Genomic DNA, 26428 nt, shown 5'->3' with positions numbered 1-26428 from the left:
AGACACTTTATTGTGACTTCTTTGTAGAGGTCTTCACGGGTCCAAAAATTCGCACCCGAACCCGAAGAGACCCGCAATGTTCAACACAGACCCGACCCGGACCCGTCTATTATTTCAAAAACTGGACCCGGACCCGTGCAGATCCGAAGAATGCCAAAAATATATTACCCGGAACCGACATGGACCCGTTTATTATTTGATAGCTGGAACCGAACCCGCCGGGAAGACACAGACGCGACTGGACCCGATTGTCTCATATTACACAATATACTGCTGTAAACAAGTTAATGAACAAGCTGCGAAAAATAACTTTGTCTCAGTCAGCCTACCTAACGATATATAGCCGTTGTCTCCCTTCCTTGTACCTTGATTGTGATGTATTACAATATTCCTCATTAATTGTTCCAAGCATGCTTAATTCACTCATTTCAGCTGTAAAAGTCAATTTTATTTCACAGTGACGGATTTATGAGTTAATTCGCATAATAACTTTGACTGTTTGCCCTTTTGAACTAATAACTATTGCTCGTTTAGTGCCATGGCCGCTTGCGTTACCATTATTTATTTGCCATAATCTCTCTGAGCCGAGTCTGACTAGCAGAACTTTAAGATTAAACAAGACGGTTCATTCATATTATTTTTAAAGTCATTACAGTCACTGCGGAAGCTCGGGTTGCCATAGAAACATGACACGCGCTTGAGACTGCACTCGCGCGTCAGCTGGAGCAACCTGAAATATGAGCCTTTTTTTTACGCAATTTGAGCATCACAGAAAATATTTATGTGACAGTTCACCTGAGGTCTTGTTGCTGATTTGAAATATATTCTTGAGTACATTATTACCGCGCGCATGCATTAAATCTGCCCGCTTTCTAATCGGCTGAGAGAGCGCGCGCGCGAGAGAGCGCTTGTGTTTTTGTTGTTGTTGTGTATTTCTAAAACTCATTTCCCGGCTCACAATTTTCTTATCCTAATTTAGCAATTTGTAAGTTACACAAAACACACAAGCCGCGTTGACTCTCACGGCCAGGTGTTCTCCGAGTCCGATTGACGTATTACATAGGCTACAACATTAACAGACCCGGGAACCGAAGTAATAGATTAGGACCCGACCCGGACCCGGCTGATCATTTAAAAAATAGACCCGAACCCGTACGGGTACCGGGTCGGATCCCGGGTCCACGGGTCTCGGGTGCCCCGTGAAGAACTCTACTTCTTTGTACAGTATGCTGAGTCCTGAGTCCTGATAATACAACCAAACGTTTAGCTGATAACAGTACAGACTAACGTAAACCGGAAGTTCGTTACCGGCGTGTTCTACGTTGCCATAGCGATCATGGGAAAGGCCAGAGTTCGGGAAAGTTGTGGATAATAATCCCTTTCTTAAAGTTCCACTGAAGTGCCTTGAAACGCACCGCATTATTCAGTGTGTTGACGTAATTTCCCCTGAAACGGCTCCAGCTATTAGCAGCTTCTCCCCTTTTTTGAAACAGCCAATAATAATAATAATAGATTTTATTTATAATGCACTTTTCATTCCGAAGAATCTCAAAGTGCAACAAAGGAAAAAAAAAAAAAAGAATAACATGTAAAAATATAGAATACTACAACCAATCAACCAACACAAAAAACAGAACAGAAACAGAGCTGATGGTGAACAGAAACAGCTGATGGTGAACAGAAACAGAGCTGATGGTGAACAGAAACAGAGCTGATGGTGAACAGAAACAGAGCTGATGATGAACAGAAACAGAGCTGACGGTGAACAGAAACAGAGCTGATGGTGAACAGAAACAGCTGATGGTGAACAGAAAACAGAGCTGATGGTGAACAGAAACAGAGCTGATGGTGAACAGAAACAGAGCTGATGGTGAACAGAAACAGAGCTGATGGTGAACAGAAACAGTCCACAGATGTCCAATAGCGTTTCGTTAACATACAGTTTGACTAGAGCGCAAGAGCGGACCTTCTCTGTTTGGTAAAGCCAGTTTCCTCTAACACTGTTTACCATCATAATCTCCTCCATATTGCTTTTGAAATGCAGCATTCTGTGCAGAAATCAAATGGGTCGGTATGTTTGTTGTCTGCGTGGATTCGCGAATATGATCTGCGCTGCACTCTCGTGTCTGTAGTCTAAATTTAGACCAGAGCTGTTGGGGTGTGTGCGCAGCTGCGGTGTGTGAAACTAACGTGAAAACAGACTTTATTTGCCTCAACTGAGAGCATATTTACACTGAACCGTTTCCTATCACATAGTGTGCTATGTGCCTTTCACCATGTAGAAATGAGTAAATGTGTGTTAACAACTCCTGACCGATTTCAGCAGCAGTGTAGGAGGCGGGCTTTAGATTCCAGAGAGCATTTTGATTGGACTGAAGATTTGACGAGAAAGTGAAGTCTGCGATGATGTCACCAAAATCTGAGATTCGTTTTAACGGAAATTAGGTATGTTGACATAGCAACCGCACGCAGCGAACATTCTGTCTCAATAATTTGTTGCAAACTGCGCGGCACTGTTAGTATGTGTGTCATGCAATATCCACTCCTTGCCGCCTGGTAGGAATATGTTTTTCCTGAATACGACAGTTACTAAGTCGAGTATAACCCCCTAAAGCGTCAGACATTTCGAGCTTTCAGCCCTGAGGTGTTTTCAGTTCACCAAAACTTGCAGAAGATTTCAGTGGCTTTCAACCGGTCGGCGGGCTTCATCTAAGCTCTGGACACTAATGCAAGGCAGGTGGACATGAATATATACATTTTATCTTGGTACTGACGAAATTTAATTTAAATCCATGGAGTAGAAGGTATTTAACTAAATCCCGGAAATTTGGTAGTCGCATTTGTAGTGGGTAGATTAGCGAACGTCCTGTCAGACGTTCTCAGGGGAGAGAACTTATTGTTCTCGTCTCGATTTTAACTTCTTCTCACCGTGTTTTCCTTGAAATTATTACTGATGCTATGTAGTTTATTATGCATCTCATGGTTTTCCTGACATATAATAGTAACATAGTGTACATCACTTCAAATTACATTACTTAATGAGGACTAGTCTGTAACTAGTCTAAATTAATAGACTGAGGGGGGAGAGGGGGATTAATACATGTATTCATCAAGGATGCATTCAATTGATCAAGTGACAGTATAGACATTTATAATGTTGCAAAACCTTTATATTACAAGATAAATGCTGTTCTTTTGAACTTTCTATTCATTAAATAATCCTGAAAAAAATTGTACACAACTGTTTTCAACATTGATAATAATAATAAATGTTTCTTGAGCAGTGAATCCCCATATGAGAATGATTTGTGAAGGATCATGTGACACTGAAGACTGGAGTAATGATAATAAATACAGCTTTGATCACAGGAATAAATTATTTCACAATATAGTCAAATAAATTTAAAATTGTACAAATATTTCACAATAATACTGTTTTTGCTGTATTTTGGATCAAATAAATACAGCCTCGGTAAGCATAAGACTTTTTTTTAAAAACGTTTTTTTTAAAATCTTACTGTTCTCATATTTTTAACCGGTAGTGTATGAATGTGACCAAAAAGTTATGCTTGCTTGTTGTCTGTATTAATTGAATTTATTATTTTATTCAAAGTATCCTGCAACACATAAGCCATGTTGATTATTCCATTTTCCCTGAGTCATGTAGATTATGTAGACTAATATTTAATGTTATGTCTTTACAGCTAATTATGAAAAGAAGAAAGGGGCCCAACACACAGCCAGGTCTAGCCAGTACAAGTAGAGTGATCTACCATCTCCTCATTTGATCCAAAATGGACACATTCTCTTTCTTTATGTCAAAGCAGAATCCAGCAGAGCTGCAACTGCAAGAGAAATAATACGATACATACCAGAAATGACTGAAGAGCAGGCAAAAAATAAAGTGAAGCTACTTGTTGAAAAAACTTTAACAAAATACAGAAAGCTAACTAATGAGCAAGAATTCAGTCAGTTTGAAGAGGTATGAAGCCAAAGATTTTGTGGAATCCCCACTACCACCACAATTCCCCGTGCAAAGTCTCCTTCTGCTGAACAACAAGTTCCAAAACTTAGTCCTTTGAAGACAAGACAGGTTGCTAGAGCGAATTGTCCTTTTTGTACCAGATATAAGGAGTCTCTGAAAAACATGAGGCAGAAACATCTGCAGACGCAGAGAAGCAAGAGTAGTAATAGGATCCAGCTTATGACAAAAAGATTTATGGCTTTGACCTTTTGACCTTTTGCCCGATTGAACTTCCGGGGTCACGGTCATGGAGGGGTTTCCGGTATGATTTATGACGTGACCTTTTGACCTTCCGGGGGTTATGGGGATTACGGGTATAATTTATGACGTGCCCTTTGACCTTCCGGGGTTGATGGGGATTACCGGTGTAATATATAATGTTTTTGACAGATGTTTTTATCCTTTGAAGTGGGTATGATATATTTGTGACGGAAAGTTTTTATCCTTTGAAGATGGTATAATATATGATGTTTTGAAGTCGTTAATAATATATGAAGTCGTTAATAATGATAATATATGTTGTTTTTTATCCTTTGAAGAGGGTATGATATATATTTGTGACGGAAAGTTTTATCCTTTGAAGTTCGGGCTATCAGGACCCTCCTCCTCCTCCTCATTCCCTATTATCATGCTGTACTGTGAAGTGTATCTCACACAAGCCTTCTCTGTTAAGTCTTATATGTTTTTAAAATAATATAAACGAAAATCTACCCCGCAAAAGTTGAATGTTTATAAAAATAGTTTAATAAAAAACAATAATGAACCAACCATCTCGGTTTTAAATAAAATGGAGTCACAAAAATTAGCAAATTGTATCAAAAAGTGTTTATAGATTCAAAGTAAAAAAAAAAACACTGCTTATAAAGCAATACAATGTATGAAACGGTTCACACAAAATCATTTAGAGATATTATTTAGCAATATTTAGAGAGTCTGCATCTAACTTTCCACATCTTTTAAAAAATAATTAAATAATTAATTAATTAATATAATTTATAAGCTGTTTTGCTCATGGGTCAAATTTTGATCAGGGGAATACCTGAAACGCACACGCACACAAACACGGTAATTGGTTCTATTAAATTAACTTTTCTGTATTTTAAATGAATAATAACAAATATGTTACAAAATTATTTGAACACTTTTAGTTATAGTTTTAGCGAAATATAATAATAAATATAAAAATAAATAAATATAAAAATACCTTTCATTTTTAGAGAGTTGAAGAAGATAAAAAGCAAATAGTTTAAGCCAAAACCCCCTCCGGTCCTCCCAGAGTACTCCACTATGAAACGAATGCTTCAGACCCCCCTTGGACGGGAGGGGTTAGAGCTGAGACTCTGTAGTGTACATCATGTCACAGCACATGTTAAGTTTGTCTGCCAATGCCTTTCCAGAGCCAATATTTAGTTTGTACTAATTTTCTTTCAAAGTATAATCTTTAAAGTTTAAATGAGATCTAAATCCAATCTTTAAAGTTTAAATAAAGTCGTATCTTCTTTATCTACCTATGAGACAACCGTATAACATCTGATACCCCATTGTAGGAATGATTTTCCTTAAATTCAACCTAAAGTATATTCTTACTAAAATCGTCTGTTCAAAAAACTTTAGCTTGTTTAAAATGTAAAATCTTAGATCTTATTTCTACAAATATTCAAAGCAGGTCTTAAACTATTAACCTTGTATGAACCCCATGCTATAAAACACATTGACAAAGTTTGTCCTCCTCCGTGGTCAAAGACCCAGCTTAAGAAAAGTTTAATTTTACTCGTCTTATGTCTAAGCACGATCTTACTTTAAATTTTAAATAATAACCGGTCATATCTTATACTACTACTACAATAGTCCAACATTTTATGGTAGCTTGATTTAGGATTGTAAGTGGCATATGATTTTGATTTTCTTGTGTCTTCCAAACTGGCCTTCATCAGTGTGGAAACATACACTTTACATAAAATATACTATCAGTTATCTACTCAAAATGTGTAGAATTTTGAAAATATAACCATGTCGTTGAGACAGTTTGTCTGTTGGCCAGCATGAACAGACTTTGGAGAGAGCGGATGACTAGCAGGGAGATTGTCCTTTGACCCCAACGATTTTGCAGGGTGTTAAAGACAGTGATTCATTTCAATTGTTATTCACAAAACAGCCCAGAGTGAATCTTTAACATTTAAAATTGTGCTTAAAAACCTTACAATTAAACTTACATTTTTAAGATGGTATGTCTTATGGATCTATATTTTACTTTTCTTAGTTCTACAAAGTTTCAATATCAGTTAAACTCCTAGTTGACAATAATGTTTGCTGCATGCACACAACTGTAAGATACACTACATATGTAAGAGAGCAAAATCAAACACTGTATTACACTTTTCCAAAAGATAATCTTGCTTTAAAATTTGAAGAAAAAGTTTATCAAATGTATCTTCATACTCGTTGTGTTCGGACACAATGCCATTAATTGGTGCGTTTTGTTTTATGAAATGTACTTTTCTTATTTCTGCAACGTTACTTTTACCAGCCTGATAAATATGTAGTTAATACATTATGAAACAAGACAATCACGCTACCAAAAACATTTGATTTTAAGAAAAAGCGATGTTTTAAAATACAACTAAACAAGATTATTTTCTCTTTTGACAAACTATTAGAAAAAATACTTTCTCTGTGATGTTGGAATAGACCTAGGTCTTTTTTAAGTATCACATCAGGCATGTAACAATCATGCGGTACAATGATCCAGATGAAGCTTCTTATCAAACAAAGACAATTATATTTATCTTACATTTGTGAATATTTGTATGCTAGTATCACACTTGCCTTTTTTAATAGTCTTTACTATTGCCTAATGCATCCCAATCCAGCTAAGTTATCATTTGTTTCCCCTTTTTATGTCTTTTTCCCTATATTATTTTTGGCTCAATTAAATCGATATCGATTAAAGTTTATCGTCGTTGCTTCTTCCCTATACAGATACAATCCAAACATGTTCTTTGTAGGAATTATGTGGGGCACAAAACTCTGCGTAAATTCAAGAGGCCTAGAGTAAGAAAGCAGTGACATTGTATAAGAAAAAGTGTTTCCTATTTATTGCGATACACATTTTTCCCCATTGCCTATTCTTAGTCGTATGATCAAGATTACGGTTCACATTTTATTTGTCCGGCTGTATTTGTTTTTAGGTAAAGATTCCTATCTGGTCGTTGTCAGTGCAAGCTTGTGCAAATCATTTTAAGCATTTTTACTAAACGTCTGACTAAACTTATTTGTTTTCTTTTGACAAACCTACATTTCAAACGATTCACCTCCAATGTTCCACAACCACAGGGAAAACATTTTGTTTTGCAACACTCCTGAAACCTAATCTTGGTGAATTTTTCTCACCTAGAACACAAAACTTGTTCACACCAAACAAGTGCGTTTTATACATGTTGACTATTTAACTATTTTTTGTAGGTATCATGACATCTTAGAGGAATTACTAGAAGATTAAAACAGCAGAATCACAATGTTTGTTGATGATGTGATTGTCATATTTAGTTAAATTTCAGATGACCGTTTTGTTTGTTGAACTTTTTTGACAAAGGCTCTTCTTTGAGCACCATCAACATTATAGGAATAAATGAAAATTAAGAAATGACACGACAGTCTTTCTATTTGACAGTGTTTGACTAAAGTTATATTTCTTTTACTGTCACTACAGTCTCAGTCTCATCTACGATGAGGAATCACATGAACCGTCACCGTGAAAAGTAAGTCTTGCTGTTCTACAGCTGAAACATATACGCCTGTTGCATTCATTAAAGTTTGCGCTTGTTAAACAAAGTTACACTTCTCTTGAAAAGGTTATAGACACATTTTAAACATTAGCCTTATACGCGTTTTATCCATGCACAAATCTCTATGTAATTCGAGAAGTACATTTACGAAAGTATCATTTTATAATCAATTTTGGAAAAAAAAACATTCACAAGCAATTGTGAAAGTTTGTTATTTTGGATTTGTAAATAATGACTTTTACTACTCCACCAGATAGGCATGAGGTTTAGATGATTTTAAATGTGTGACCAAACTCTTCTTTTGACAAACCAACATTTCAAATTATGTAACGAATCGTTTCTCTCAACATCCCACTTGACATTAAAGATTGTGACGTGTCGTCAACTATCATCGACATCTGACCCTGACGTACGACACATCGGTTGTAATAAACAAGATGTGCTAAAAATTCTGTCCGATTTGTTAGTGCGATAATACCGCATCAACATAACCCGTTCCTGTTTTAGGTTATAGGTCAATTCAAGCATAATCTTTATGCAACAATTAGCACGCGTGCACAATTTACCACAAATGTTTACCACGGATAAGACATTTAGCTATAATGAAATCATAATACAGAAATCCTTTCTTCTGATCTATTGTAAAAGTTTGTAAAGTAGATTTTTCCCTGCCAGTAGAGGACAGTTTTACATTTTGTTTCAAAGACTACCCTTTGAGCATAGTCAAACAGGCATAATACAGCATTAAAAAAAATGAAACTATGTTATTTTAAGGGGTCTGTCTGCATAATGCGTCAACATGAAAAGCGAGTCTCGTGTTCTTTGAAATATTACGCTTACCATCCACAGAACAGGGGTTAGAAGCTGTGACATGATTAATCTCACTGAGTGTGTTAAAGCGGCTGGTGTTTTATGGCTATCGAAAGCACCACATTCTTGTTAGTCACATCAAAGCCCCTACCTACATAATTTAGTAGGCCTATTTAAAGAAGTTAGGAAACGGTCTGCAACTCTAGCGTTACAATGACTACTGAAACATCTTTGGTGGGTGTAACACCGACAAGAAGTTCTGTTGAAACGGTAGAAAACCTTCCTTACGCACTACAGAAAAAACAGAGGATCCATTTGACCAAGTTTCTTCATGAAGATGAAGATTTTGTCAAACAGGAATTTCTGCTAGGTGACGTTTATATCGGTGGGTTTGTTTTTGACAAGACATCACACACGGTCAAAATCTACGCCATGGAATTTTTTGAAGAAGAACTTACATCGGAGACACCTTGCGTGCTTTTCCCCGCTAAAGACTGGTCATTTTTCTACAACCGTGTTTGGAGCGATCTTAATGGGGTTGCTAGTAAAACCTATTACATAAACGAATGGGATGGAGCGACGCCCAATGTGAGGTACAAGGTGACAAAGGACAGTAAGGAACCAAAGCCTGATGATTACGTACTCGTATCAACCTGCAGGAACAAGACGCTACATGAACAAAACCGCCTTAAGTTGCGTAAATGTTATGAGGAGGCCGAAATTCGAAATTCAAAGTATTGGCTTCAAAGCAGCAGTGATTCCGACTCTGATAATGACTTCCCAATTCCAGAGGACTACCCTTTCGAATGCTGTACAAAGAGTCTTGTCCTCTTGTGGAGTGACATGTCTATGCTGCACAGCACCTTTTCACTGATAGACATGTTCTTTAAGCTGAGTTATATGTTGAGTGATACTGAATGATCAATCAATCAATCAATCAATCAATCAATCAGTATTGGCGTATTACATGGTTAAGTCCTTTGTATTGAAAATATTAATACGTTTCAGTAAAACCATGCAGTATTTTAGCAATTACATTGTAATTGTAATGTTCCTTGTTTTGTGTTACTTGACATTATCTTAGTTTTTTTGTTTATTGGAACCAATTTCAATCCCCTCTATGTTACAGACTTAATAATGATTCACTCAAATTGTTTGTATTTTTTGAAAAACATTAAAATTATTATTGATGTGTTACATAAAATATGCGCATTGTGTTTTAATTTTTCTTGAGACAAATTAATATGACTGTGTCAGTAAAAGTCTTTAACTGAAAATATCATCTTAGCATTATCTTAAAAGTCTGCACAAAAAGAAATTTCAACACTATCTAATTTCTGTTTTTTGTTTTGTTTTGTAAATCATAACTGGACTGCGTTACAATTATACACTTCTCTCTGGTGACATGTAGGACTTTTAACATGCGGGTACTTGTAGGACACAATCTGTAGGCGCATTTTCCAAAACTCGAATCACAATTCGCGCAACGACCTTCTGTTTTTACCACACATTAACACAATCCATGTTGGTTTCACACAATATCCAGTCATTTAAAATAATTCTAAAATGCATACATTTTCTGTTCACACATGCTTAGCCAATACCAAAAATCATGGTTTCTTCCGGTCTTATTTACAAATGCTTGAACAGTACGTCACAAATGAAGAGCTAATGGTCCAATCTTTAAATATAGTATAAAGCCTCTACTTCTGTAATAATACTGTTTGTAACAAGCTCAGACATTGTTCATAAAATAATCACAATTGATTGAACCTTTTATTTTTTAATAAACCGTTTCTGGACCTTGATACACTTAAGCTCTCTCCTAAAGTTGAAGAACAAGCTGCTCAAGCAAGCTCTTTGAAAAACAAGCTGCTTGGTTGACTTGTTTCTTTTTTTTGTACTGTGAATGTTCATAGGCATTTATATGTCTTATTGACTTGCTTTTTTTAATTATTTACCCTGTGACATCTAAAATGTTCATTGTGTGCAACCTTTACACTTACATTTCTATTAGTTGCATGTACTGCACATTATTTAATAACGAGGGTTGCCATCATTTGATAACTGTTTTGAAAAAATATTTTTACATTTTAAACATTTCAGAATTTTATTTCAGGTTTTTGTTAGTTTAAAAGGCTTTCCAAGTGTTCTGATACTGAGATGACACTATCTATGCATATAACTGCTAGTTCCAATATCTGTTTAATATGTCATTGAACGCTGATGTTTATCATCACTCAAGCTGTTTAAACCTTTCAACTGATTTCAAGCATTATTATAACAGTAACATTTAATTAAATTTAAAACAATTACCAGCATATCATAAAACAAGTAAAATGTATTTAAAAGAGCAAATTATTTTAAGTAATTACATTAATTACATCAGACTTGTAAGTAAAAAATACTTTATATAACTTAACAGGACAAGTTACATTTAATTATTACTTTGTAAATTTTACTCCGCATAGTTCAGTAGATTTCCATATCTGTAAAATTTACATAAAAAAAATATTAGAGCAAAAACTTGCCAAAATCTACATTTCAAAATGTAACCAATGGAATCAAAACACAGCAAAACAAATTCAAAATGTAATCATTCCGTCAAAACTCTATCAAAACACTAACTATTGATGTCATTATGAAAAAACTACAGGTAGAACACAGTACAATAGGAATGCGATTGTTTTTGTATTGTTCAGTTTAATTTTACTGTAAGCCATTCTACACATTCTCTCCTCCAACATAGGTTAGCAATAATATTTCTTTACAAGTTATACAAGGATCAACATTTTTTTATTTTATTTAAAGAAACTATTCTTATTTAAAGAAGCAATAGAGTCCTATTTTTCCAAGTAATGGAAAGAAATTCTAGCCTGACAAGCCAGACCCACATCAAGATGTCCCATCCCATTCGTTTATGTATTTGGTCTGGAAACTCACCATAGACAGGGCTCAATCTGAGGGGCGGAATAAACGGTCGTCTTTCAAACTCCCTCTGCACGCGATAGGATAGCGCTACAACCAACCAGAGCAACGACAGAGCTCGCTGACAAGTTTTTGCTCTAATATTTTTTTTATGTAAATTTTACAGATATGGAAATCTACTGAACTATGCGGAGTAAAATTTACAAAGTAATAATTAAATGTAACTTGTCCTGTTAAGTTATATAAAGTATTTTTTACTTACAAGTCTGATGTAATTAATGTAATTACTTAAAATAATTTGCTCTTTTAAATACATTTTACTTGTTTTATGATATGCTGGTAATTGTTTTAAATTTAATTAAATGTTACTGTTATAATAATGCTTGAAATCAGTTGAAAGGTTTAAACAGCTTGAGTGATGATAAACATCAGCGTTCAATGACATATTAAACAGATATTGGAACTAGCAGTTATATGCATAGATAGTGTCATCTCAGTATCAGAACACTTGGAAAGCCTTTTAAACTAACAAAAACCTGAAATAAAATTCTGAAATGTTTAAAATGTAAAAATATTTTTTCAAAACAGTTATCAAATGATGGCAACCCTCGTTATTAAATAATGTGCAGTACATGCAACTAATAGAAATGTAAGTGTAAAGGTTGCACACAATGAACATTTTAGATGTCACAGGGTAAATAATTAAAAAAAGCAAGTCAATAAGACATATAAATGCCTATGAACATTCACAGTACAAAAAAAAGAAACAAGTCAACCAAGCAGCTTGTTTTTCAAAGAGCTTGCTTGAGCAGCTTGTTCTTCAACTTTAGGAGAGAGCTTAAGTGTATCAAGGTCCAGAAACGGTTTATTAAAAAATAAAAGGTTCAATCAATTGTGATTATTTTATGAACAATGTCTGAGCTTGTTACAAACAGTATTATTACAGAAGTAGAGGCTTTATACTATATTTAAAGATTGGACCATTAGCTCTTCATTTGTGACGTACTGTTCAAGCATTTGTAAATAAGACCGGAAGAAACCATGATTTTTGGTATTGGCTAAGCATGTGTGAACAGAAAATGTATGCATTTTAGAATTATTTTAAATGACTGGATATTGTGTGAAACCAACATGGATTGTGTTAATGTGTGGTAAAAACAGAAGGTCGTTGCGCGAATTGTGATTCGAGTTTTGGAAAATGCGCCTACAGATTGTGTCCTACAAGTACCCGCATGTTAAAAGTCCTACATGTCACCAGAGAGAAGTGTATAATTGTAACGCAGTCCAGTTATGATTTACAAAACAAAACAAAAAACAGAAATTAGATAGTGTTGAAATTTCTTTTTGTGCAGACTTTTAAGATAATGCTAAGATGATATTTTCAGTTAAAGACTTTTACTGACACAGTCATATTAATTTGTCTCAAGAAAAATTAAAACACAATGCGCATATTTTATGTAACACATCAATAATAATTTTAATGTTTTTCAAAAAATACAAACAATTTGAGTGAATCATTATTAAGTCTGTAACATAGAGGGGATTGAAATTGGTTCCAATAAACAAAAAAACTAAGATAATGTCAAGTAACACAAAACAAGGAACATTACAATTACAATGTAATTGCTAAAATACTGCATGGTTTTACTGAAACGTATTAATATTTTCAATACAAAGGACTTAACCATGTAATACGCCAATACTGATTGATTGATTGATTGATTGATTGATTGATCATTCAGTATCACTCAACATATAACTCAGCTTAAAGAACATGTCTATCAGTGAAAAGGTGCTGTGCAGCATAGACATGTCACTCCACAAGAGGACAAGACTCTTTGTACAGCATTCGAAAGGGTAGTCCTCTGGAATTGGGAAGTCATTATCAGAGTCGGAATCACTGCTGCTTTGAAGCCAATACTTTGAATTTCGAATTTCGGCCTCCTCATAACATTTACGCAACTTAAGGCGGTTTTGTTCATGTAGCGTCTTGTTCCTGCAGGTTGATACGAGTACGTAATCATCAGGCTTTGGTTCCTTACTGTCCTTTGTCACCTTGTACCTCACATTGGGCGTCGCTCCATCCCATTCGTTTATGTAATAGGTTTTACTAGCAACCCCATTAAGATCGCTCCAAACACGGTTGTAGAAAAATGACCAGTCTTTAGCGGGGAAAAGCACGCAAGGTGTCTCCGATGTAAGTTCTTCTTCAAAAAATTCCATGGCGTAGATTTTGACCGTGTGTGATGTCTTGTCAAAAACAAACCCACCGATATAAACGTCACCTAGCAGAAATTCCTGTTTGACAAAATCTTCATCTTCATGAAGAAACTTGGTCAAATGGATCCTCTGTTTTTTCTGTAGTGCGTAAGGAAGGTTTTCTACCGTTTCAACAGAACTTCTTGTCGGTGTTACACCCACCAAAGATGTTTCAGTAGTCATTGTAACGCTAGAGTTGCAGACCGTTTCCTAACTTCTTTAAATAGGCCTACTAAATTATGTAGGTAGGGGCTTTGATGTGACTAACAAGAATGTGGTGCTTTCGATAGCCATAAAACACCAGCCGCTTTAACACACTCAGTGAGATTAATCATGTCACAGCTTCTAACCCCTGTTCTGTGGATGGTAAGCGTAATATTTCAAAGAACACGAGACTCGCTTTTCATGTTGACGCATTATGCAGACAGACCCCTTAAAATAACATAGTTTCATTTTTTTTAATGCTGTATTATGCCTGTTTGACTATGCTCAAAGGGTAGTCTTTGAAACAAAATGTAAAACTGTCCTCTACTGGCAGGGAAAAATCTACTTTACAAACTTTTACAATAGATCAGAAGAAAGGATTTCTGTATTATGATTTCATTATAGCTAAATGTCTTATCCGCGGTAAACATTTGTGGTAAATTGTGCACGCGTGCTAATTGTTGCATAAAGATTATGCTTGAATTGACCTATAACCTAAAACAGGAACGGGTTATGTTGATGCGGTATTATCGCACTAACAAATCGGACAGGATTTTTAGCACATCTTGTTTATTACAACCGATGTGTCGTACGTCAGGGTCAGATGTCGATGATAGTTGACGACACGTCACAATCTTTAATGTCAAGTGGGATGTTGAGAGAAACGATTCGTTACATAATTTGAAATGTTGGTTTGTCAAAAGAAGAGTTTGGTCACACATTTAAAATCATCTAAACCTCATGCCTATCTGGTGGAGTAGTAAAAGTCATTATTTACAAATCCAAAATAACAAACTTTCACAATTGCTTGTGAATGTTTTTTTTTCCAAAATTGATTATAAAATGATACTTTCGTAAATGTACTTCTCGAATTACATAGAGATTTGTGCATGGATAAAACGCGTATAAGGCTAATGTTTAAAATGTGTCTATAACCTTTTCAAGAGAAGTGTAACTTTGTTTAACAAGCGCAAACTTTAATGAATGCAACAGGCGTATATGTTTCAGCTGTAGAACAGCAAGACTTACTTTTCACGGTGACGGTTCATGTGATTCCTCATCGTAGATGAGACTGAGACTGTAGTGACAGTAAAAGAAATATAACTTTAGTCAAACACTGTCAAATAGAAAGACTGTCGTGTCATTTCTTAATTTTCATTTATTCCTATAATGTTGATGGTGCTCAAAGAAGAGCCTTTGTCAAAAAAGTTCAACAAACAAAACGGTCATCTGAAATTTAACTAAATATGACAATCACATCATCAACAAACATTGTGATTCTGCTGTTTTAATCTTCTAGTAATTCCTCTAAGATGTCATGATACCTACAAAAAATAGTTAAATAGTCAACATGTATAAAACGCACTTGTTTGGTGTGAACAAGTTTTGTGTTCTAGGTGAGAAAAATTCACCAAGATTAGGTTTCAGGAGTGTTGCAAAACAAAATGTTTTCCCTGTGGTTGTGGAACATTGGAGGTGAATCGTTTGAAATGTAGGTTTGTCAAAAGAAAACAAATAAGTTTAGTCAGACGTTTAGTAAAAATGCTTAAAATGATTTGCACAAGCTTGCACTGACAACGACCAGATAGGAATCTTTACCTAAAAACAAATACCGCCGGGCAAATAAAATGTGAACCGTAATCTTGATCATACGACTAAGAATAGGCAATGGGGAAAAATGTGTATCGCAATAAATAGGAAACACTTTTTCTTATACAATGTCACTGCTTTCTTACTCTAGGCCTCTTGAATTTACGCAGAGTTTTGTGCCCCACATAATTCCTACAAAGAACATGTTTGGATTGTATCTGTATAGGGAAGAAGCAACGACGATAAACTTTAATCGATATCGATTTAATTGAGCCAAAAATAATATAGGGAAAAAGACATAAAAAGGGGAAACAAATGATAACTTAGCTGGATTGGGATGCATTAGGCAATAGTAAAGACTATTAAAAAAGGCAAGTGTGATACTAGCATACAAATATTCACAAATGTAAGATAAATATAATTGTCTTTGTTTGATAAGAAGCTTCATCTGGATCATTGTACCGCATGATTGTTACATGCCTGATGTGATACTTAAAAAAGACCTAGGTCTATTCCAACATCACAGAGAAAGTATTTTTTCTAATAGTTTGTCAAAAGAGAAAATAATCTTGTTTAGTTGTATTTTAAAACATCGCTTTTTCTTAAAATCAAATGTTTTTGGTAGCGTGATTGTCTTGTTTCATAATGTATTAACTACATATTTATCAGGCTGGTAAAAGTAACGTTGCAGAAATAAGAAAAGTACATTTCATAAAACAAAACGCACCAATTAATGGCATTGTGTCCGAACACAACGAGTATGAAGATACATTTGATAAACTTTTTCTTCAAATTTTAAAGCAAGATTATCTTTTGGAAAAGTGTAATACAGTGTTTGATTTTGCTCTCTTACATATGTAGTGTATCTTACAGTTGTGTGCATGCAGCAAACATTATTGTCAACTAGGAGTTTAACTGATATTGAAACTTTGTAGAACTAAGAAAAGTAAAATATAGATCCATAAGACATACCATCTTAAAAATGTAAGTTTAATTGTAAGGTTTTTAAGCACAATTTTAAATGTTAAAGATTCACTCTGGGCTGTTTTGTGAATAACAATTGAAATGAATCACTGTCTTTAACACCCTGCAAAATCGTTGGGGTCAAAGGACAATCTCCCTGCTAGTCATCCGCTCTCTCCAAAGTCTGTTCATGCTGGCCAACAGACAAACTGTCTCAACGACATGGTTATATTTTCAAAATTCTACACATTTTGAGTAGATAACTGATAGTATATTTTATGTAAAGTGTATGTTTCCACACTGATGAAGGCCAGTTTGGAAGACACAAGAAAATCAAAATCATATGCCACTTACAATCCTAGATCAAGCTACCATAAAATGTTGGACTATTGTAGTAGTAGTATAAGATATGACCGGTTATTATTTAAAATTTAAAGTAAGATCGTGCTTAGACATAAGACGAGTAAAATTAAACTTTTCTTAAGCTGGGTCTTTGACCACGGAGGAGGACAAACTTTGTCAATGTGTTTTATAGCATGGGGTTCATACAAGGTTAATAGTTTAAGACCTGCTTTGAATATTTGTAGAAATAAGATCTAAGATTTTACATTTTAAACAAGCTAAAGTTTTTTGAACAGACGATTTTAGTAAGAATATACTTTAGGTTGAATTTAAGGAAAATCATTCCTACAATGGGGTATCAGATGTTATACGGTTGTCTCATAGGTAGATAAAGAAGATACGACTTTATTTAAACTTTAAAGATTGGATTTAGATCTCATTTAAACTTTAAAGATTATACTTTGAAAGAAAATTAGTACAAACTAAATATTGGCTCTGGAAAGGCATTGGCAGACAAACTTAACATGTGCTGTGACATGATGTACACTACAGAGTCTCAGCTCTAACCCCTCCCGTCCAAGGGGGGTCTGAAGCATTCGTTTCATAGTGGAGTACTCTGGGAGGACCGGAGGGGGTTTTGGCTTAAACTATTTGCTTTTTATCTTCTTCAACTCTCTAAAAATGAAAGGTATTTTTATATTTATTTATTTTTATATTTATTATTATATTTCGCTAAAACTATAACTAAAAGTGTTCAAATAATTTTGTAACATATTTGTTATTATTCATTTAAAATACAGAAAAGTTAATTTAATAGAACCAATTACCGTGTTTGTGTGCGTGTGCGTTTCAGGTATTCCCCTGATCAAAATTTGACCCATGAGCAAAACAGCTTATAAATTATATTAATTAATTAATTATTTAATTATTTTTTAAAAGATGTGGAAAGTTAGATGCAGACTCTCTAAATATTGCTAAATAATATCTCTAAATGATTTTGTGTGAACCGTTTCATACATTGTATTGCTTTATAAGCAGTGTTTTTTTTTTTACTTTGAATCTATAAACACTTTTTGATACAATTTGCTAATTTTTGTGACTCCATTTTATTTAAAACCGAGATGGTTGGTTCATTATTGTTTTTTATTAAACTATTTTTATAAACATTCAACTTTTGCGGGGTAGATTTTCGTTTATATTATTTTAAAAACATATAAGACTTAACAGAGAAGGCTTGTGTGAGATACACTTCACAGTACAGCATGATAATAGGGAATGAGGAGGAGGAGGAGGGTCCTGATAGCCCGAACTTCAAAGGATAAAACTTTCCGTCACAAATATATATCATACCCTCTTCAAAGGATAAAAAACAACATATATTATCATTATTAACGACTTCATATATTATTAACGACTTCAAAACATATATTATACCATCTTCAAAGGATAAAAACTTTCCGTCACAAATATATCATACCCACTTCAAAGGATAAAAACATCTGTCAAAAACATTATATATTACACCGGTAATCCCCATCAACCCCGGAAGGTCAAAGGGCACGTCATAAATTATACCCGTAATCCCCATAACCCCCGGAAGGTCAAAAGGTCACGTCATAAATCATACCGGAAACCCCTCCATGACCGTGACCCCTGGAAGTTCAATCGGGCAAAAGGTCAAAAGGTCAAAGCCATAAATCTTTTTGTCATAAGCTGGATCCTATTACTACTAGCAAGTACCTGGAAATTAAGACACTCATAGCACAGCAGAAAAAGAAGGGAGCAATAAGGATACTTAATCAGAAACTGAAAAGGAAAGAAAAGCAAATATCCGACTTGAAAAATCAGTTGAAATCACATGAGGCTGAAACCATCGCTAAATTAAAAAAACAATACAAAGTGAAAGCAAGAAGTCATATGCGCCTGAAGAAATCCCTTACACACATAAGGCGAGAGGTAAAATCAAATTCTGTTGATGATATGGAACAAAGATGCTGCGAGTTCAAAGAAAGAATTAATTCAGTGAAGAGTGAGATTCATGATCTTCAGGCTGAAAACCTTCTTTTGAGAGAAAAAATCCAGGATTTTAAAAGTGAAAAAAGCTTACAAAGACAGATGCGAAGTCATACTCGAATGAAATGCGATTAATGGTGTTTGATGCAATATCCAATCAGGTGCCCACTGCCAACATCCACAATTTGATTAAAAAGTTTGGGCTGCGCTTCACCATTAGTTTAAGCGATGTGCCAAAAAGGGCTACTGTGGAAGCCATGACCAGAGAATTGGGAGCAATAAGTGACCTCCAGACTGCTGAAGCACTTTTAGCGAACACACACTCTACCCTGGGTTTGGATGCAACCACACAGGAGGGAATCCACTTGAACAGCATACATTTCACCACCAAAGGGGACTGTTATGTTGTTGCTGTAGATGAACTTCCTGGAGGCTCTGCTGAGGATTACCAGATCCATATTTGTGACTCCATCAGTAACCTTGCACATGTCTACTGTCATTTTTTTTTAAAGCAGACTACGAAAACATTCTTCAAAAAATGATAGGGAATATATCAAAAACGCTCATTGACCACTGTGCTGCCAGCCATGCGGCGATACGTTTAGTCTGTGCATCTTGGAACAAGGCCTTGAATGAGCTGAATTGCAACCTTCATCCTCTGGAAACAATCGCTTCAAAGACAAAGAGTGCTCTAAAGGAGATCGAGAAATCCATGGGGATTACTGGCCAAATCAAGGGGAAAGACTGCATTGGGGCCAACATTGTGGTTCAGATGAATAAAATGAGGTACATGGATGGCAAGGGTGACCCTCGTGGCTTTAAGATCTTTCTGAATCACAACAATCTCCCTCTCGGCCTCATACCAAGCTACAGAGGTAATCGACTGCACATTCTTTTGAATATGTGTGGGCTTTTCTCAAGTCATCATGCTGCACTAAAGTCATATCTCTGTGGAGGAACATCCTGTGGAGGCCTGCGTGTTAGCACACTGGAAGACTTCAACTCTACAGCTGGACAGGTTGAAATGCAAGTTCTTGGTTTGCTTGGGAAATTACTGACTGGACCCTGGATGACCAAATTCTACACTGGTGCAGATGACCAAACCGATTACATTAAATGTATTGAAATTATCAAAGAGACTGTGCAGAACCTATAAGATAAACTACACTCACCTGCTGAATTCCTAACTTGTACAACAGACCTCTTTGGAAATCAGCTGAATGCTTCAGACAAAATCTTTGAGAAATTGCAAAAACCACCAAAAGACACAGTCATGTTCTCCCGAATGATGGAAAGCTGTCTGAGAGCAGTCAATTTAGTACTCGAAAGGCAGTATCAACAATACTTTGTTGATACATGGACCGTGACGGAGAAACAAAAACAAGAGACAACCTCAGCAAGATCACATAACATGGATGCTGAAGAGCTGATGGGGATGTTTAGTGTGTTGAAGAAGAAAGCTCCAAATGCCACCATCTGCTACTTGTCCTGTAAAATGAGAGCACTGAAAACAACACGGTAGGCTATTTGGAGAGCTTAGACAAGGAAACACGAGAGCTGGTCATCAGGAAAGCAGTGAGGCTGGGGGTAATGCAAAGAAGAAAGAGGAGGAAGAAACAAGGTGAGCTACAGGAGGAATTGCACAAACGTCAAGCCACAAAAGAACGGAAGAGAAGTGAACAAGAACGTAAAGGTTTGAAGAATTAGGTGCAGAGAAGATTGACGAAGCGTTTCCAGAACTCCCAGAAGAAAAAATGAGCTTGATCAAGGAGTTGTTGGGTCGCAGAGGGGTTGGGGCATTTATATGTCATGCGTGGGATTTGGGTGGCAACAGGGTAATTTTCAATGGGAAAATTGAACATTTCCATGCTAAACAGAAGAAATACACTGTTGGCTATTGGGCCATGAGCGGAGAGGGGTATGAATTTGATGCACATGACACTGATGTGTCCGTCTATGCGATGGCAGCAGATGTCATCTTGGATGACTTGGTAGTTCAATAGCCTGTCAATAACCAGTTATTAACTCAGTCAGCACAATCACACAGATAGCCTGTATATTTGACATACCGATTATTCATTGTTGGTATGAAAAAAAAAAAAGAATTACTTTGAATATCAATATGAATGTATATTTTGCATTTTCAGCATGTATAAATATGAATTCACAATTAATAGTGGTGTGTAAAGTTGTCTTCGCTTGTATTCTGAAAATAAATGTTTATGAATCTGAATGAATGCTTATTAATAATAATTGGTTTTGGTGTGGTACCATGGGTCTGATGCCCATTCCAACTAAAATTGGAGTTTTACTAACAAAGAACTATCAAAATTCTAACTTCTGTTCAAATTTCATGCAAATATCTGCTAGAATGAGGAAGTTACAAGCAAAAACATGTGAAAAATAAGCATTTTTGGTCACATGCCTTCTATTTTAACTAATAGTTTTTTAATATAATCCCGATATTATAAATATCATAACTTTCTTAATCCTCAACTGATCTTCACAGTCCAGGTGTCATTGTAAAGGGAATTTTCAGCTCTCTATAGTCATGTGATCCATTTTGAGCTTAGGGGTGTTTGAAATTTTTGTCATCATAGCTACAGAAATGCGAGACTGTAAATTTTGAATGCTTTTATCTCCTAAATGCAAATTTTATCATAGTTTTGGAACATACCAGCTTATTCATAACTTTAAGGCTAACACAGTCATATAAATGTTTTAAACTAATTAATCAAAGTACATTTTCTATGGAAGAAGAAGAAAAACGTCATCTACAATAAGTGATCATCAAATGCATAAGAAGATAGAAAAAGAGCGATTTTCCCCCTGGAAAAACTGTTCGCACTACAATTCCCATGCTCCTTTTTGTGAGGAGCTGACCAATCACTGAACTCCAAAACTTCGGGCGATCGAGCTCCGCCTTGACTTCCTGGTAGCTACTTCCACTGAAAGATTGTTTGGCTGTTCCGTTGCCTAGCTGAATTCTGAATAAATGGCCATCCATAGGGTAAGAAACATAAATATTCCCTCCAACGGGATTTCATTCATTAAATGAGGATGTTAAACATATGATGAAGGCAACGTTGTCATGTTTACACTTTATAGAGTGCGCGATCGGCAGACGGCTGCAGCTGATCAGACAGATTTAGAGAGACCCACTCATTGATTCAACGGTGAGTGAGAAAAAAAAAAAAACTCTGAGACCTGTTAGGTTACCTGTAACTCATCATGCTGGAAATGGTAACAGTTGATAAGCTGCCGTTTAGAAAGGCTGTAAACGGTTACTCAATGCTGTATCACGATGTTAATGCTGCTCATGTGAGCCTATCCTGCTATCCCTGCAAAAATTTATTTATTTCCAGGTGGGTTTGCAAGAGATGCTGTTTTCTATATCAATATGTTTACTATGTGTGTAAAAGGGGAAAAAGTGTTAAAGTATATGTATGTGAATTTCTTGTCAGTGATTTAAGAGGTCAATTTTTTAGTGAGTTCCCTTAATGTTACCGGTGCAGGAAGGGATGATAAGGCACACTTAGCCTTACCAGTACCTCAGATCTTTATGAATGTTCTTGCATTATTTGTTTTGCACAAATTGTAGCTCTTATTTGTTTTGTATTGTGAGATGCTACTAACTTGAATAGCAATAGCCATTAATACTTGAAATTGGGTTTGTTTAAAATGAATGAGTATGGATGTAAAAGCGCTTTTTAGGTATAAAGTTCACTACTATAAACATTTGGATTTGATACATGATATATTATTGTCGTGCGACTGAACCTTCTTGAGAAGATGATTTGAACCAGTTGATTTAAAGTGGAATGTTATTGATTAATGATAATTCATGAGACGGAATATGAATGTAATGAGCTTTTGTATTTCCTCTGGCCAACCCATAGGTCAGGCAGGGCCCGTATTTATCAAACATCTTAGAATTACTCACAAGAACACTGCTAAGAATTGACTTAAGAGTAAAACAATTCTTGGCTCAAAGCTGCGCTTAAAAGTTAGTTATAAGTAAAGTGTAGGACTAAATCTTAAGTGCTAGTTTTAGAGTGGATTTACGACACTTTGCTGTGCCACAAAGTGGATTTTGGATGATGTCTTAGGCATGAACCAATCACTGAATAGATGTCCTTATTTAAGAATATCCTCAGATAAATTCACATCGAATGGTGAAATTCCTAAGAGGAGTTTACATCCAACACACATTTGACAATAAAGAGTTTTCAAGAGAATACATTATAATATACACATTTTAAATGAAAGATAAACATGTTTTCATCCATTTAATTAATTTTTTTAAACTGGTGTCCTGTTAAATGACCTGCCTATATATAGATTTTTTTTTATATATAATCAGCCACCATGGATTCCAAAAGAAAACCGAAATGGCAGAAGGAAGAAGCGATCGCTACTGCTTGCTGAATTACTCGAACAGCTTGATAAATAAGGGCCCAGGTTTTTTTTGCCAGATTCATTGCAGTGACGCACATAGATCGGAAGTCATGCCAGGCCTGGAGTTGAAGCCTTCCGGTTGAATTGGGATTGGATGTTCGTACCCTGAAACCCCGAAAGATTCCCAGCGTACGTTGGGTGGCGAGCCACGGACCCACGAGCATAAGTCTATGCGCAGTCTCACTTTCCCTCCTTCACGGATCGTATGGTAGGATCCACGAGCACTGGCATACCGATACTATCACGACACTGATTCAACCTAGGGCTGGACGATATGGCCAAAATTCATATCACGATATTTTTCTTAATTTTGGTCGATACGATATAATTCCGATATCGATATGAATTACATAAAAGCTTTAGAAAAAACTACTAAGAACTGCCACAAAGGATGTCTGTACCTACAAACTTGTAGAATGTATTTGCCAAGTCTATGAATAGTCCTCCTATAAAACTATATCATATTTTAGAAATAAAACCAGTACAAATAAAGTAATGTTCACCTTTTATTTGTATTTAGCCTTTATATGAAAAAGAAATGTGAAATCAACATCAAATAAACATAAGACTCTCACTTTATTAATATTAATATCTTTAAGTTTACACTATAATATAGGCTGATTATATTATTCTTAATATAGATCAAAGGGGCGGTGAAATGCTGTTTCATACTGAGCTTTTTCCACTGTTAAAGACTTGGATTCCCATCCTAAATATAGACAAAGTTTCAAAAACTAATGTTGGACGTTTGATGGAGTATTTCTGTGTTAAAAATACTCCTTCCGGTTTCTCACAAGTTTCGGAGAGTTTTTTTCGAGTATGGGTCGACTTGACGTTAATAGAGCGGAAGGTCCTTGTATGGGCCGTACGGGCTCTTCTCCCGGTAGGGTGCGCGTGTTCGTGACTAGAGCACGCTGTAAACAGTCTCTCAGGTGCAGATCCAGTCGTCCGTGAACACTTATGACGCGCCGCGCTCCACTTTATTCCTATGGGTGACGTCGAGCGACTTCAACGCTTCAGCACAGCATTCTGGGAAGGCAGCGCTGCATTTGAACCGATTTGAACACAGAAATGACGGGAAGCTTCAAGGCATCGCTTCAGTCGCGTCTCAAAATGGATTTACACGCCACTGCTGTCAGGACTTCACCAAATCATACCAAAGAAGTGTGTTTTTGACGGAGCGGTCCCAGTGATAAAGGTTCGGTCCTGCTTTGGAAGCAGGCGGTGAGTAAAACTGCTTCAGATGTCTGTGCTGTCGGCTATCGTCGCGTGAGTAAACATCAGTAAACGACACGATCGCGTGCTTCGTCATTCAAATACGCTAACGGACTCCATTGTTGTTCTCTGTATAACGTTACACTAGTCTGACGTGCAAAACCGTTTTTGTCGACAATAGTCCATAAACCGAATCATGTCCTCATAAACTGCGAGTAAAGACACAGAAATGTGGAGAGGCCACTAAATACAGTCCATACCACAGAGACGGACGTCCTGATGTTGCCGTTTCTCCTGTTCAATTTATTTCTCCCTCAGATTTGATTCTGGATCATTATCTGTATTAGCTGAGATAGCGATGGGTTTCTCCACGCTTGAGGACGTCACCGCTCGTCATTCTTTAGCTCCGCCCACACGATACGCCTCGAGCCGCTCGGTTTTTTCCGTAAAGACTCGGTACAGCCCATATTTCTTTTATAAATATAATAAAACTAAAGACTTTCCGGAGATATGAAGGATGCAATACTACTCAATAGGTACTCAAGATTGACATGAGATTGACTGAAACTGAGTGTTTCACCGCCCCCTTTAAACAAAAGGTCTTCAGCCAGGATTCAGCCTGACTCAGAATATTCTAGCGGATGGATCTGCTTCAGATGGTGGATCTGCTTCACAGCGTACTGTGCTCCTATACCGCAGACGCAGTTTATTGAGCATTTTCTTTTAAGTTTTAAATTTCAGTGAAGAACAATTCATAGCGCTCTATTTTCCATTTATGCAAAACTATAGCATATATTTAATGCTGCAGTTATTTAATTAAAAATGCAGTAAAAAACGTAATACAGTGGAATATTATTCTGATCTACATCATCTGTTCACTACGTGAATATATAGTAAAGTGTGATTTATTTCTGTGATCAAAGCTGAATTTATCATCATTTCTCCAGTCTTCAGTGTCACTCATTATTCTCATTTTAGGATCTGATGCTCAACAAACATTTATGATTATTATCAGTGTTGAAAACAGTTTTGTTGCTCATGATGCTCCTTCATTGCTTTCATATATTGTCGCCCTCGTCTGACTGTCGTCGTCACCTTTCAGCTCATAACGATTGTTTTCCTTCAGCTCCAGCGCGACAGTACGTTTCTACGAATCCGCTTTTGGACTTTCTGTGAGAGCGCCCTCCTCATATTTAGATACGAATAAAATGACAGGTCATGCATAGATTATTTTTTGTCTCTGAAATTAAATCTTGATGTATTCACTTTGGTTTCTATGTATAAATACACTTGCCCATGACCTCAAGAAGCGCGCAATCAACCGAGGTTAGAGAAAGCGGTCTTTAGCGTCCCTGTTAAATTGCCCGCCCTCGCTCCAGGTAACGCCGTTTCGAATCCCGATCTTCGAATCAATCAGCCTACTACTGCTGAGCACTGACTGCGTTTCTGTGGTGTACGTCATCGCGCAAGTAGCCAATCATGTACTGCTCTTTCTGACGGCTGCGCCCTGAACGTCAGTCAGTGAGGAATGCTGTATCGAAATATCGGCAATGTGTTTAAAAATCATATCACCGTTATTGAAAAAAATATCGCGATATGTATTGATATTGAATTATTGTCCAGCCCGAATTCAACCAAAGAGAAAAAAGGGCCCCAACGAACAATAAGACTATTTTTGGAACTGGGTTTTATTTCTTTTGTTTTAAGGGAAACTTATGCCGGCTTTATTATTTTTCTTATTTCTTTATGTACATTCTCTGAACTAAATTGTTACACTGTTTGTTATGGTTCCTTTTGTTAAACAAAGAGTGATCACAATAATGCAAATTACTGTATT

General features: G+C 36.0%; 1 long non-coding RNA gene across 1 annotated transcript; it reads left to right on the top strand.

The window, feature by feature from the left end:
* Positions 1-21824: 21824 nt before the first annotated feature.
* On the top strand, positions 21825-23768 carry LOC137088314 (uncharacterized). The gene is made up of 3 exons (XR_010907550.1): positions 21825-21928; positions 22027-22094; positions 23394-23768. It is a non-coding gene; the product is annotated as an uncharacterized lncRNA (long non-coding RNA).
* Positions 23769-26428: the final 2660 nt, after the last annotated feature.

Source organism: Pseudorasbora parva, chromosome 1, assembly GCF_024679245.1.
Source record: "Pseudorasbora parva isolate DD20220531a chromosome 1, ASM2467924v1, whole genome shotgun sequence".
Taxonomy (NCBI): domain Eukaryota; kingdom Metazoa; phylum Chordata; class Actinopteri; order Cypriniformes; family Gobionidae; genus Pseudorasbora; species Pseudorasbora parva.
The sequence above is the reverse complement of the archived record's forward strand: the minus strand, read 5'-3'. Positions and strand labels throughout refer to the sequence as shown.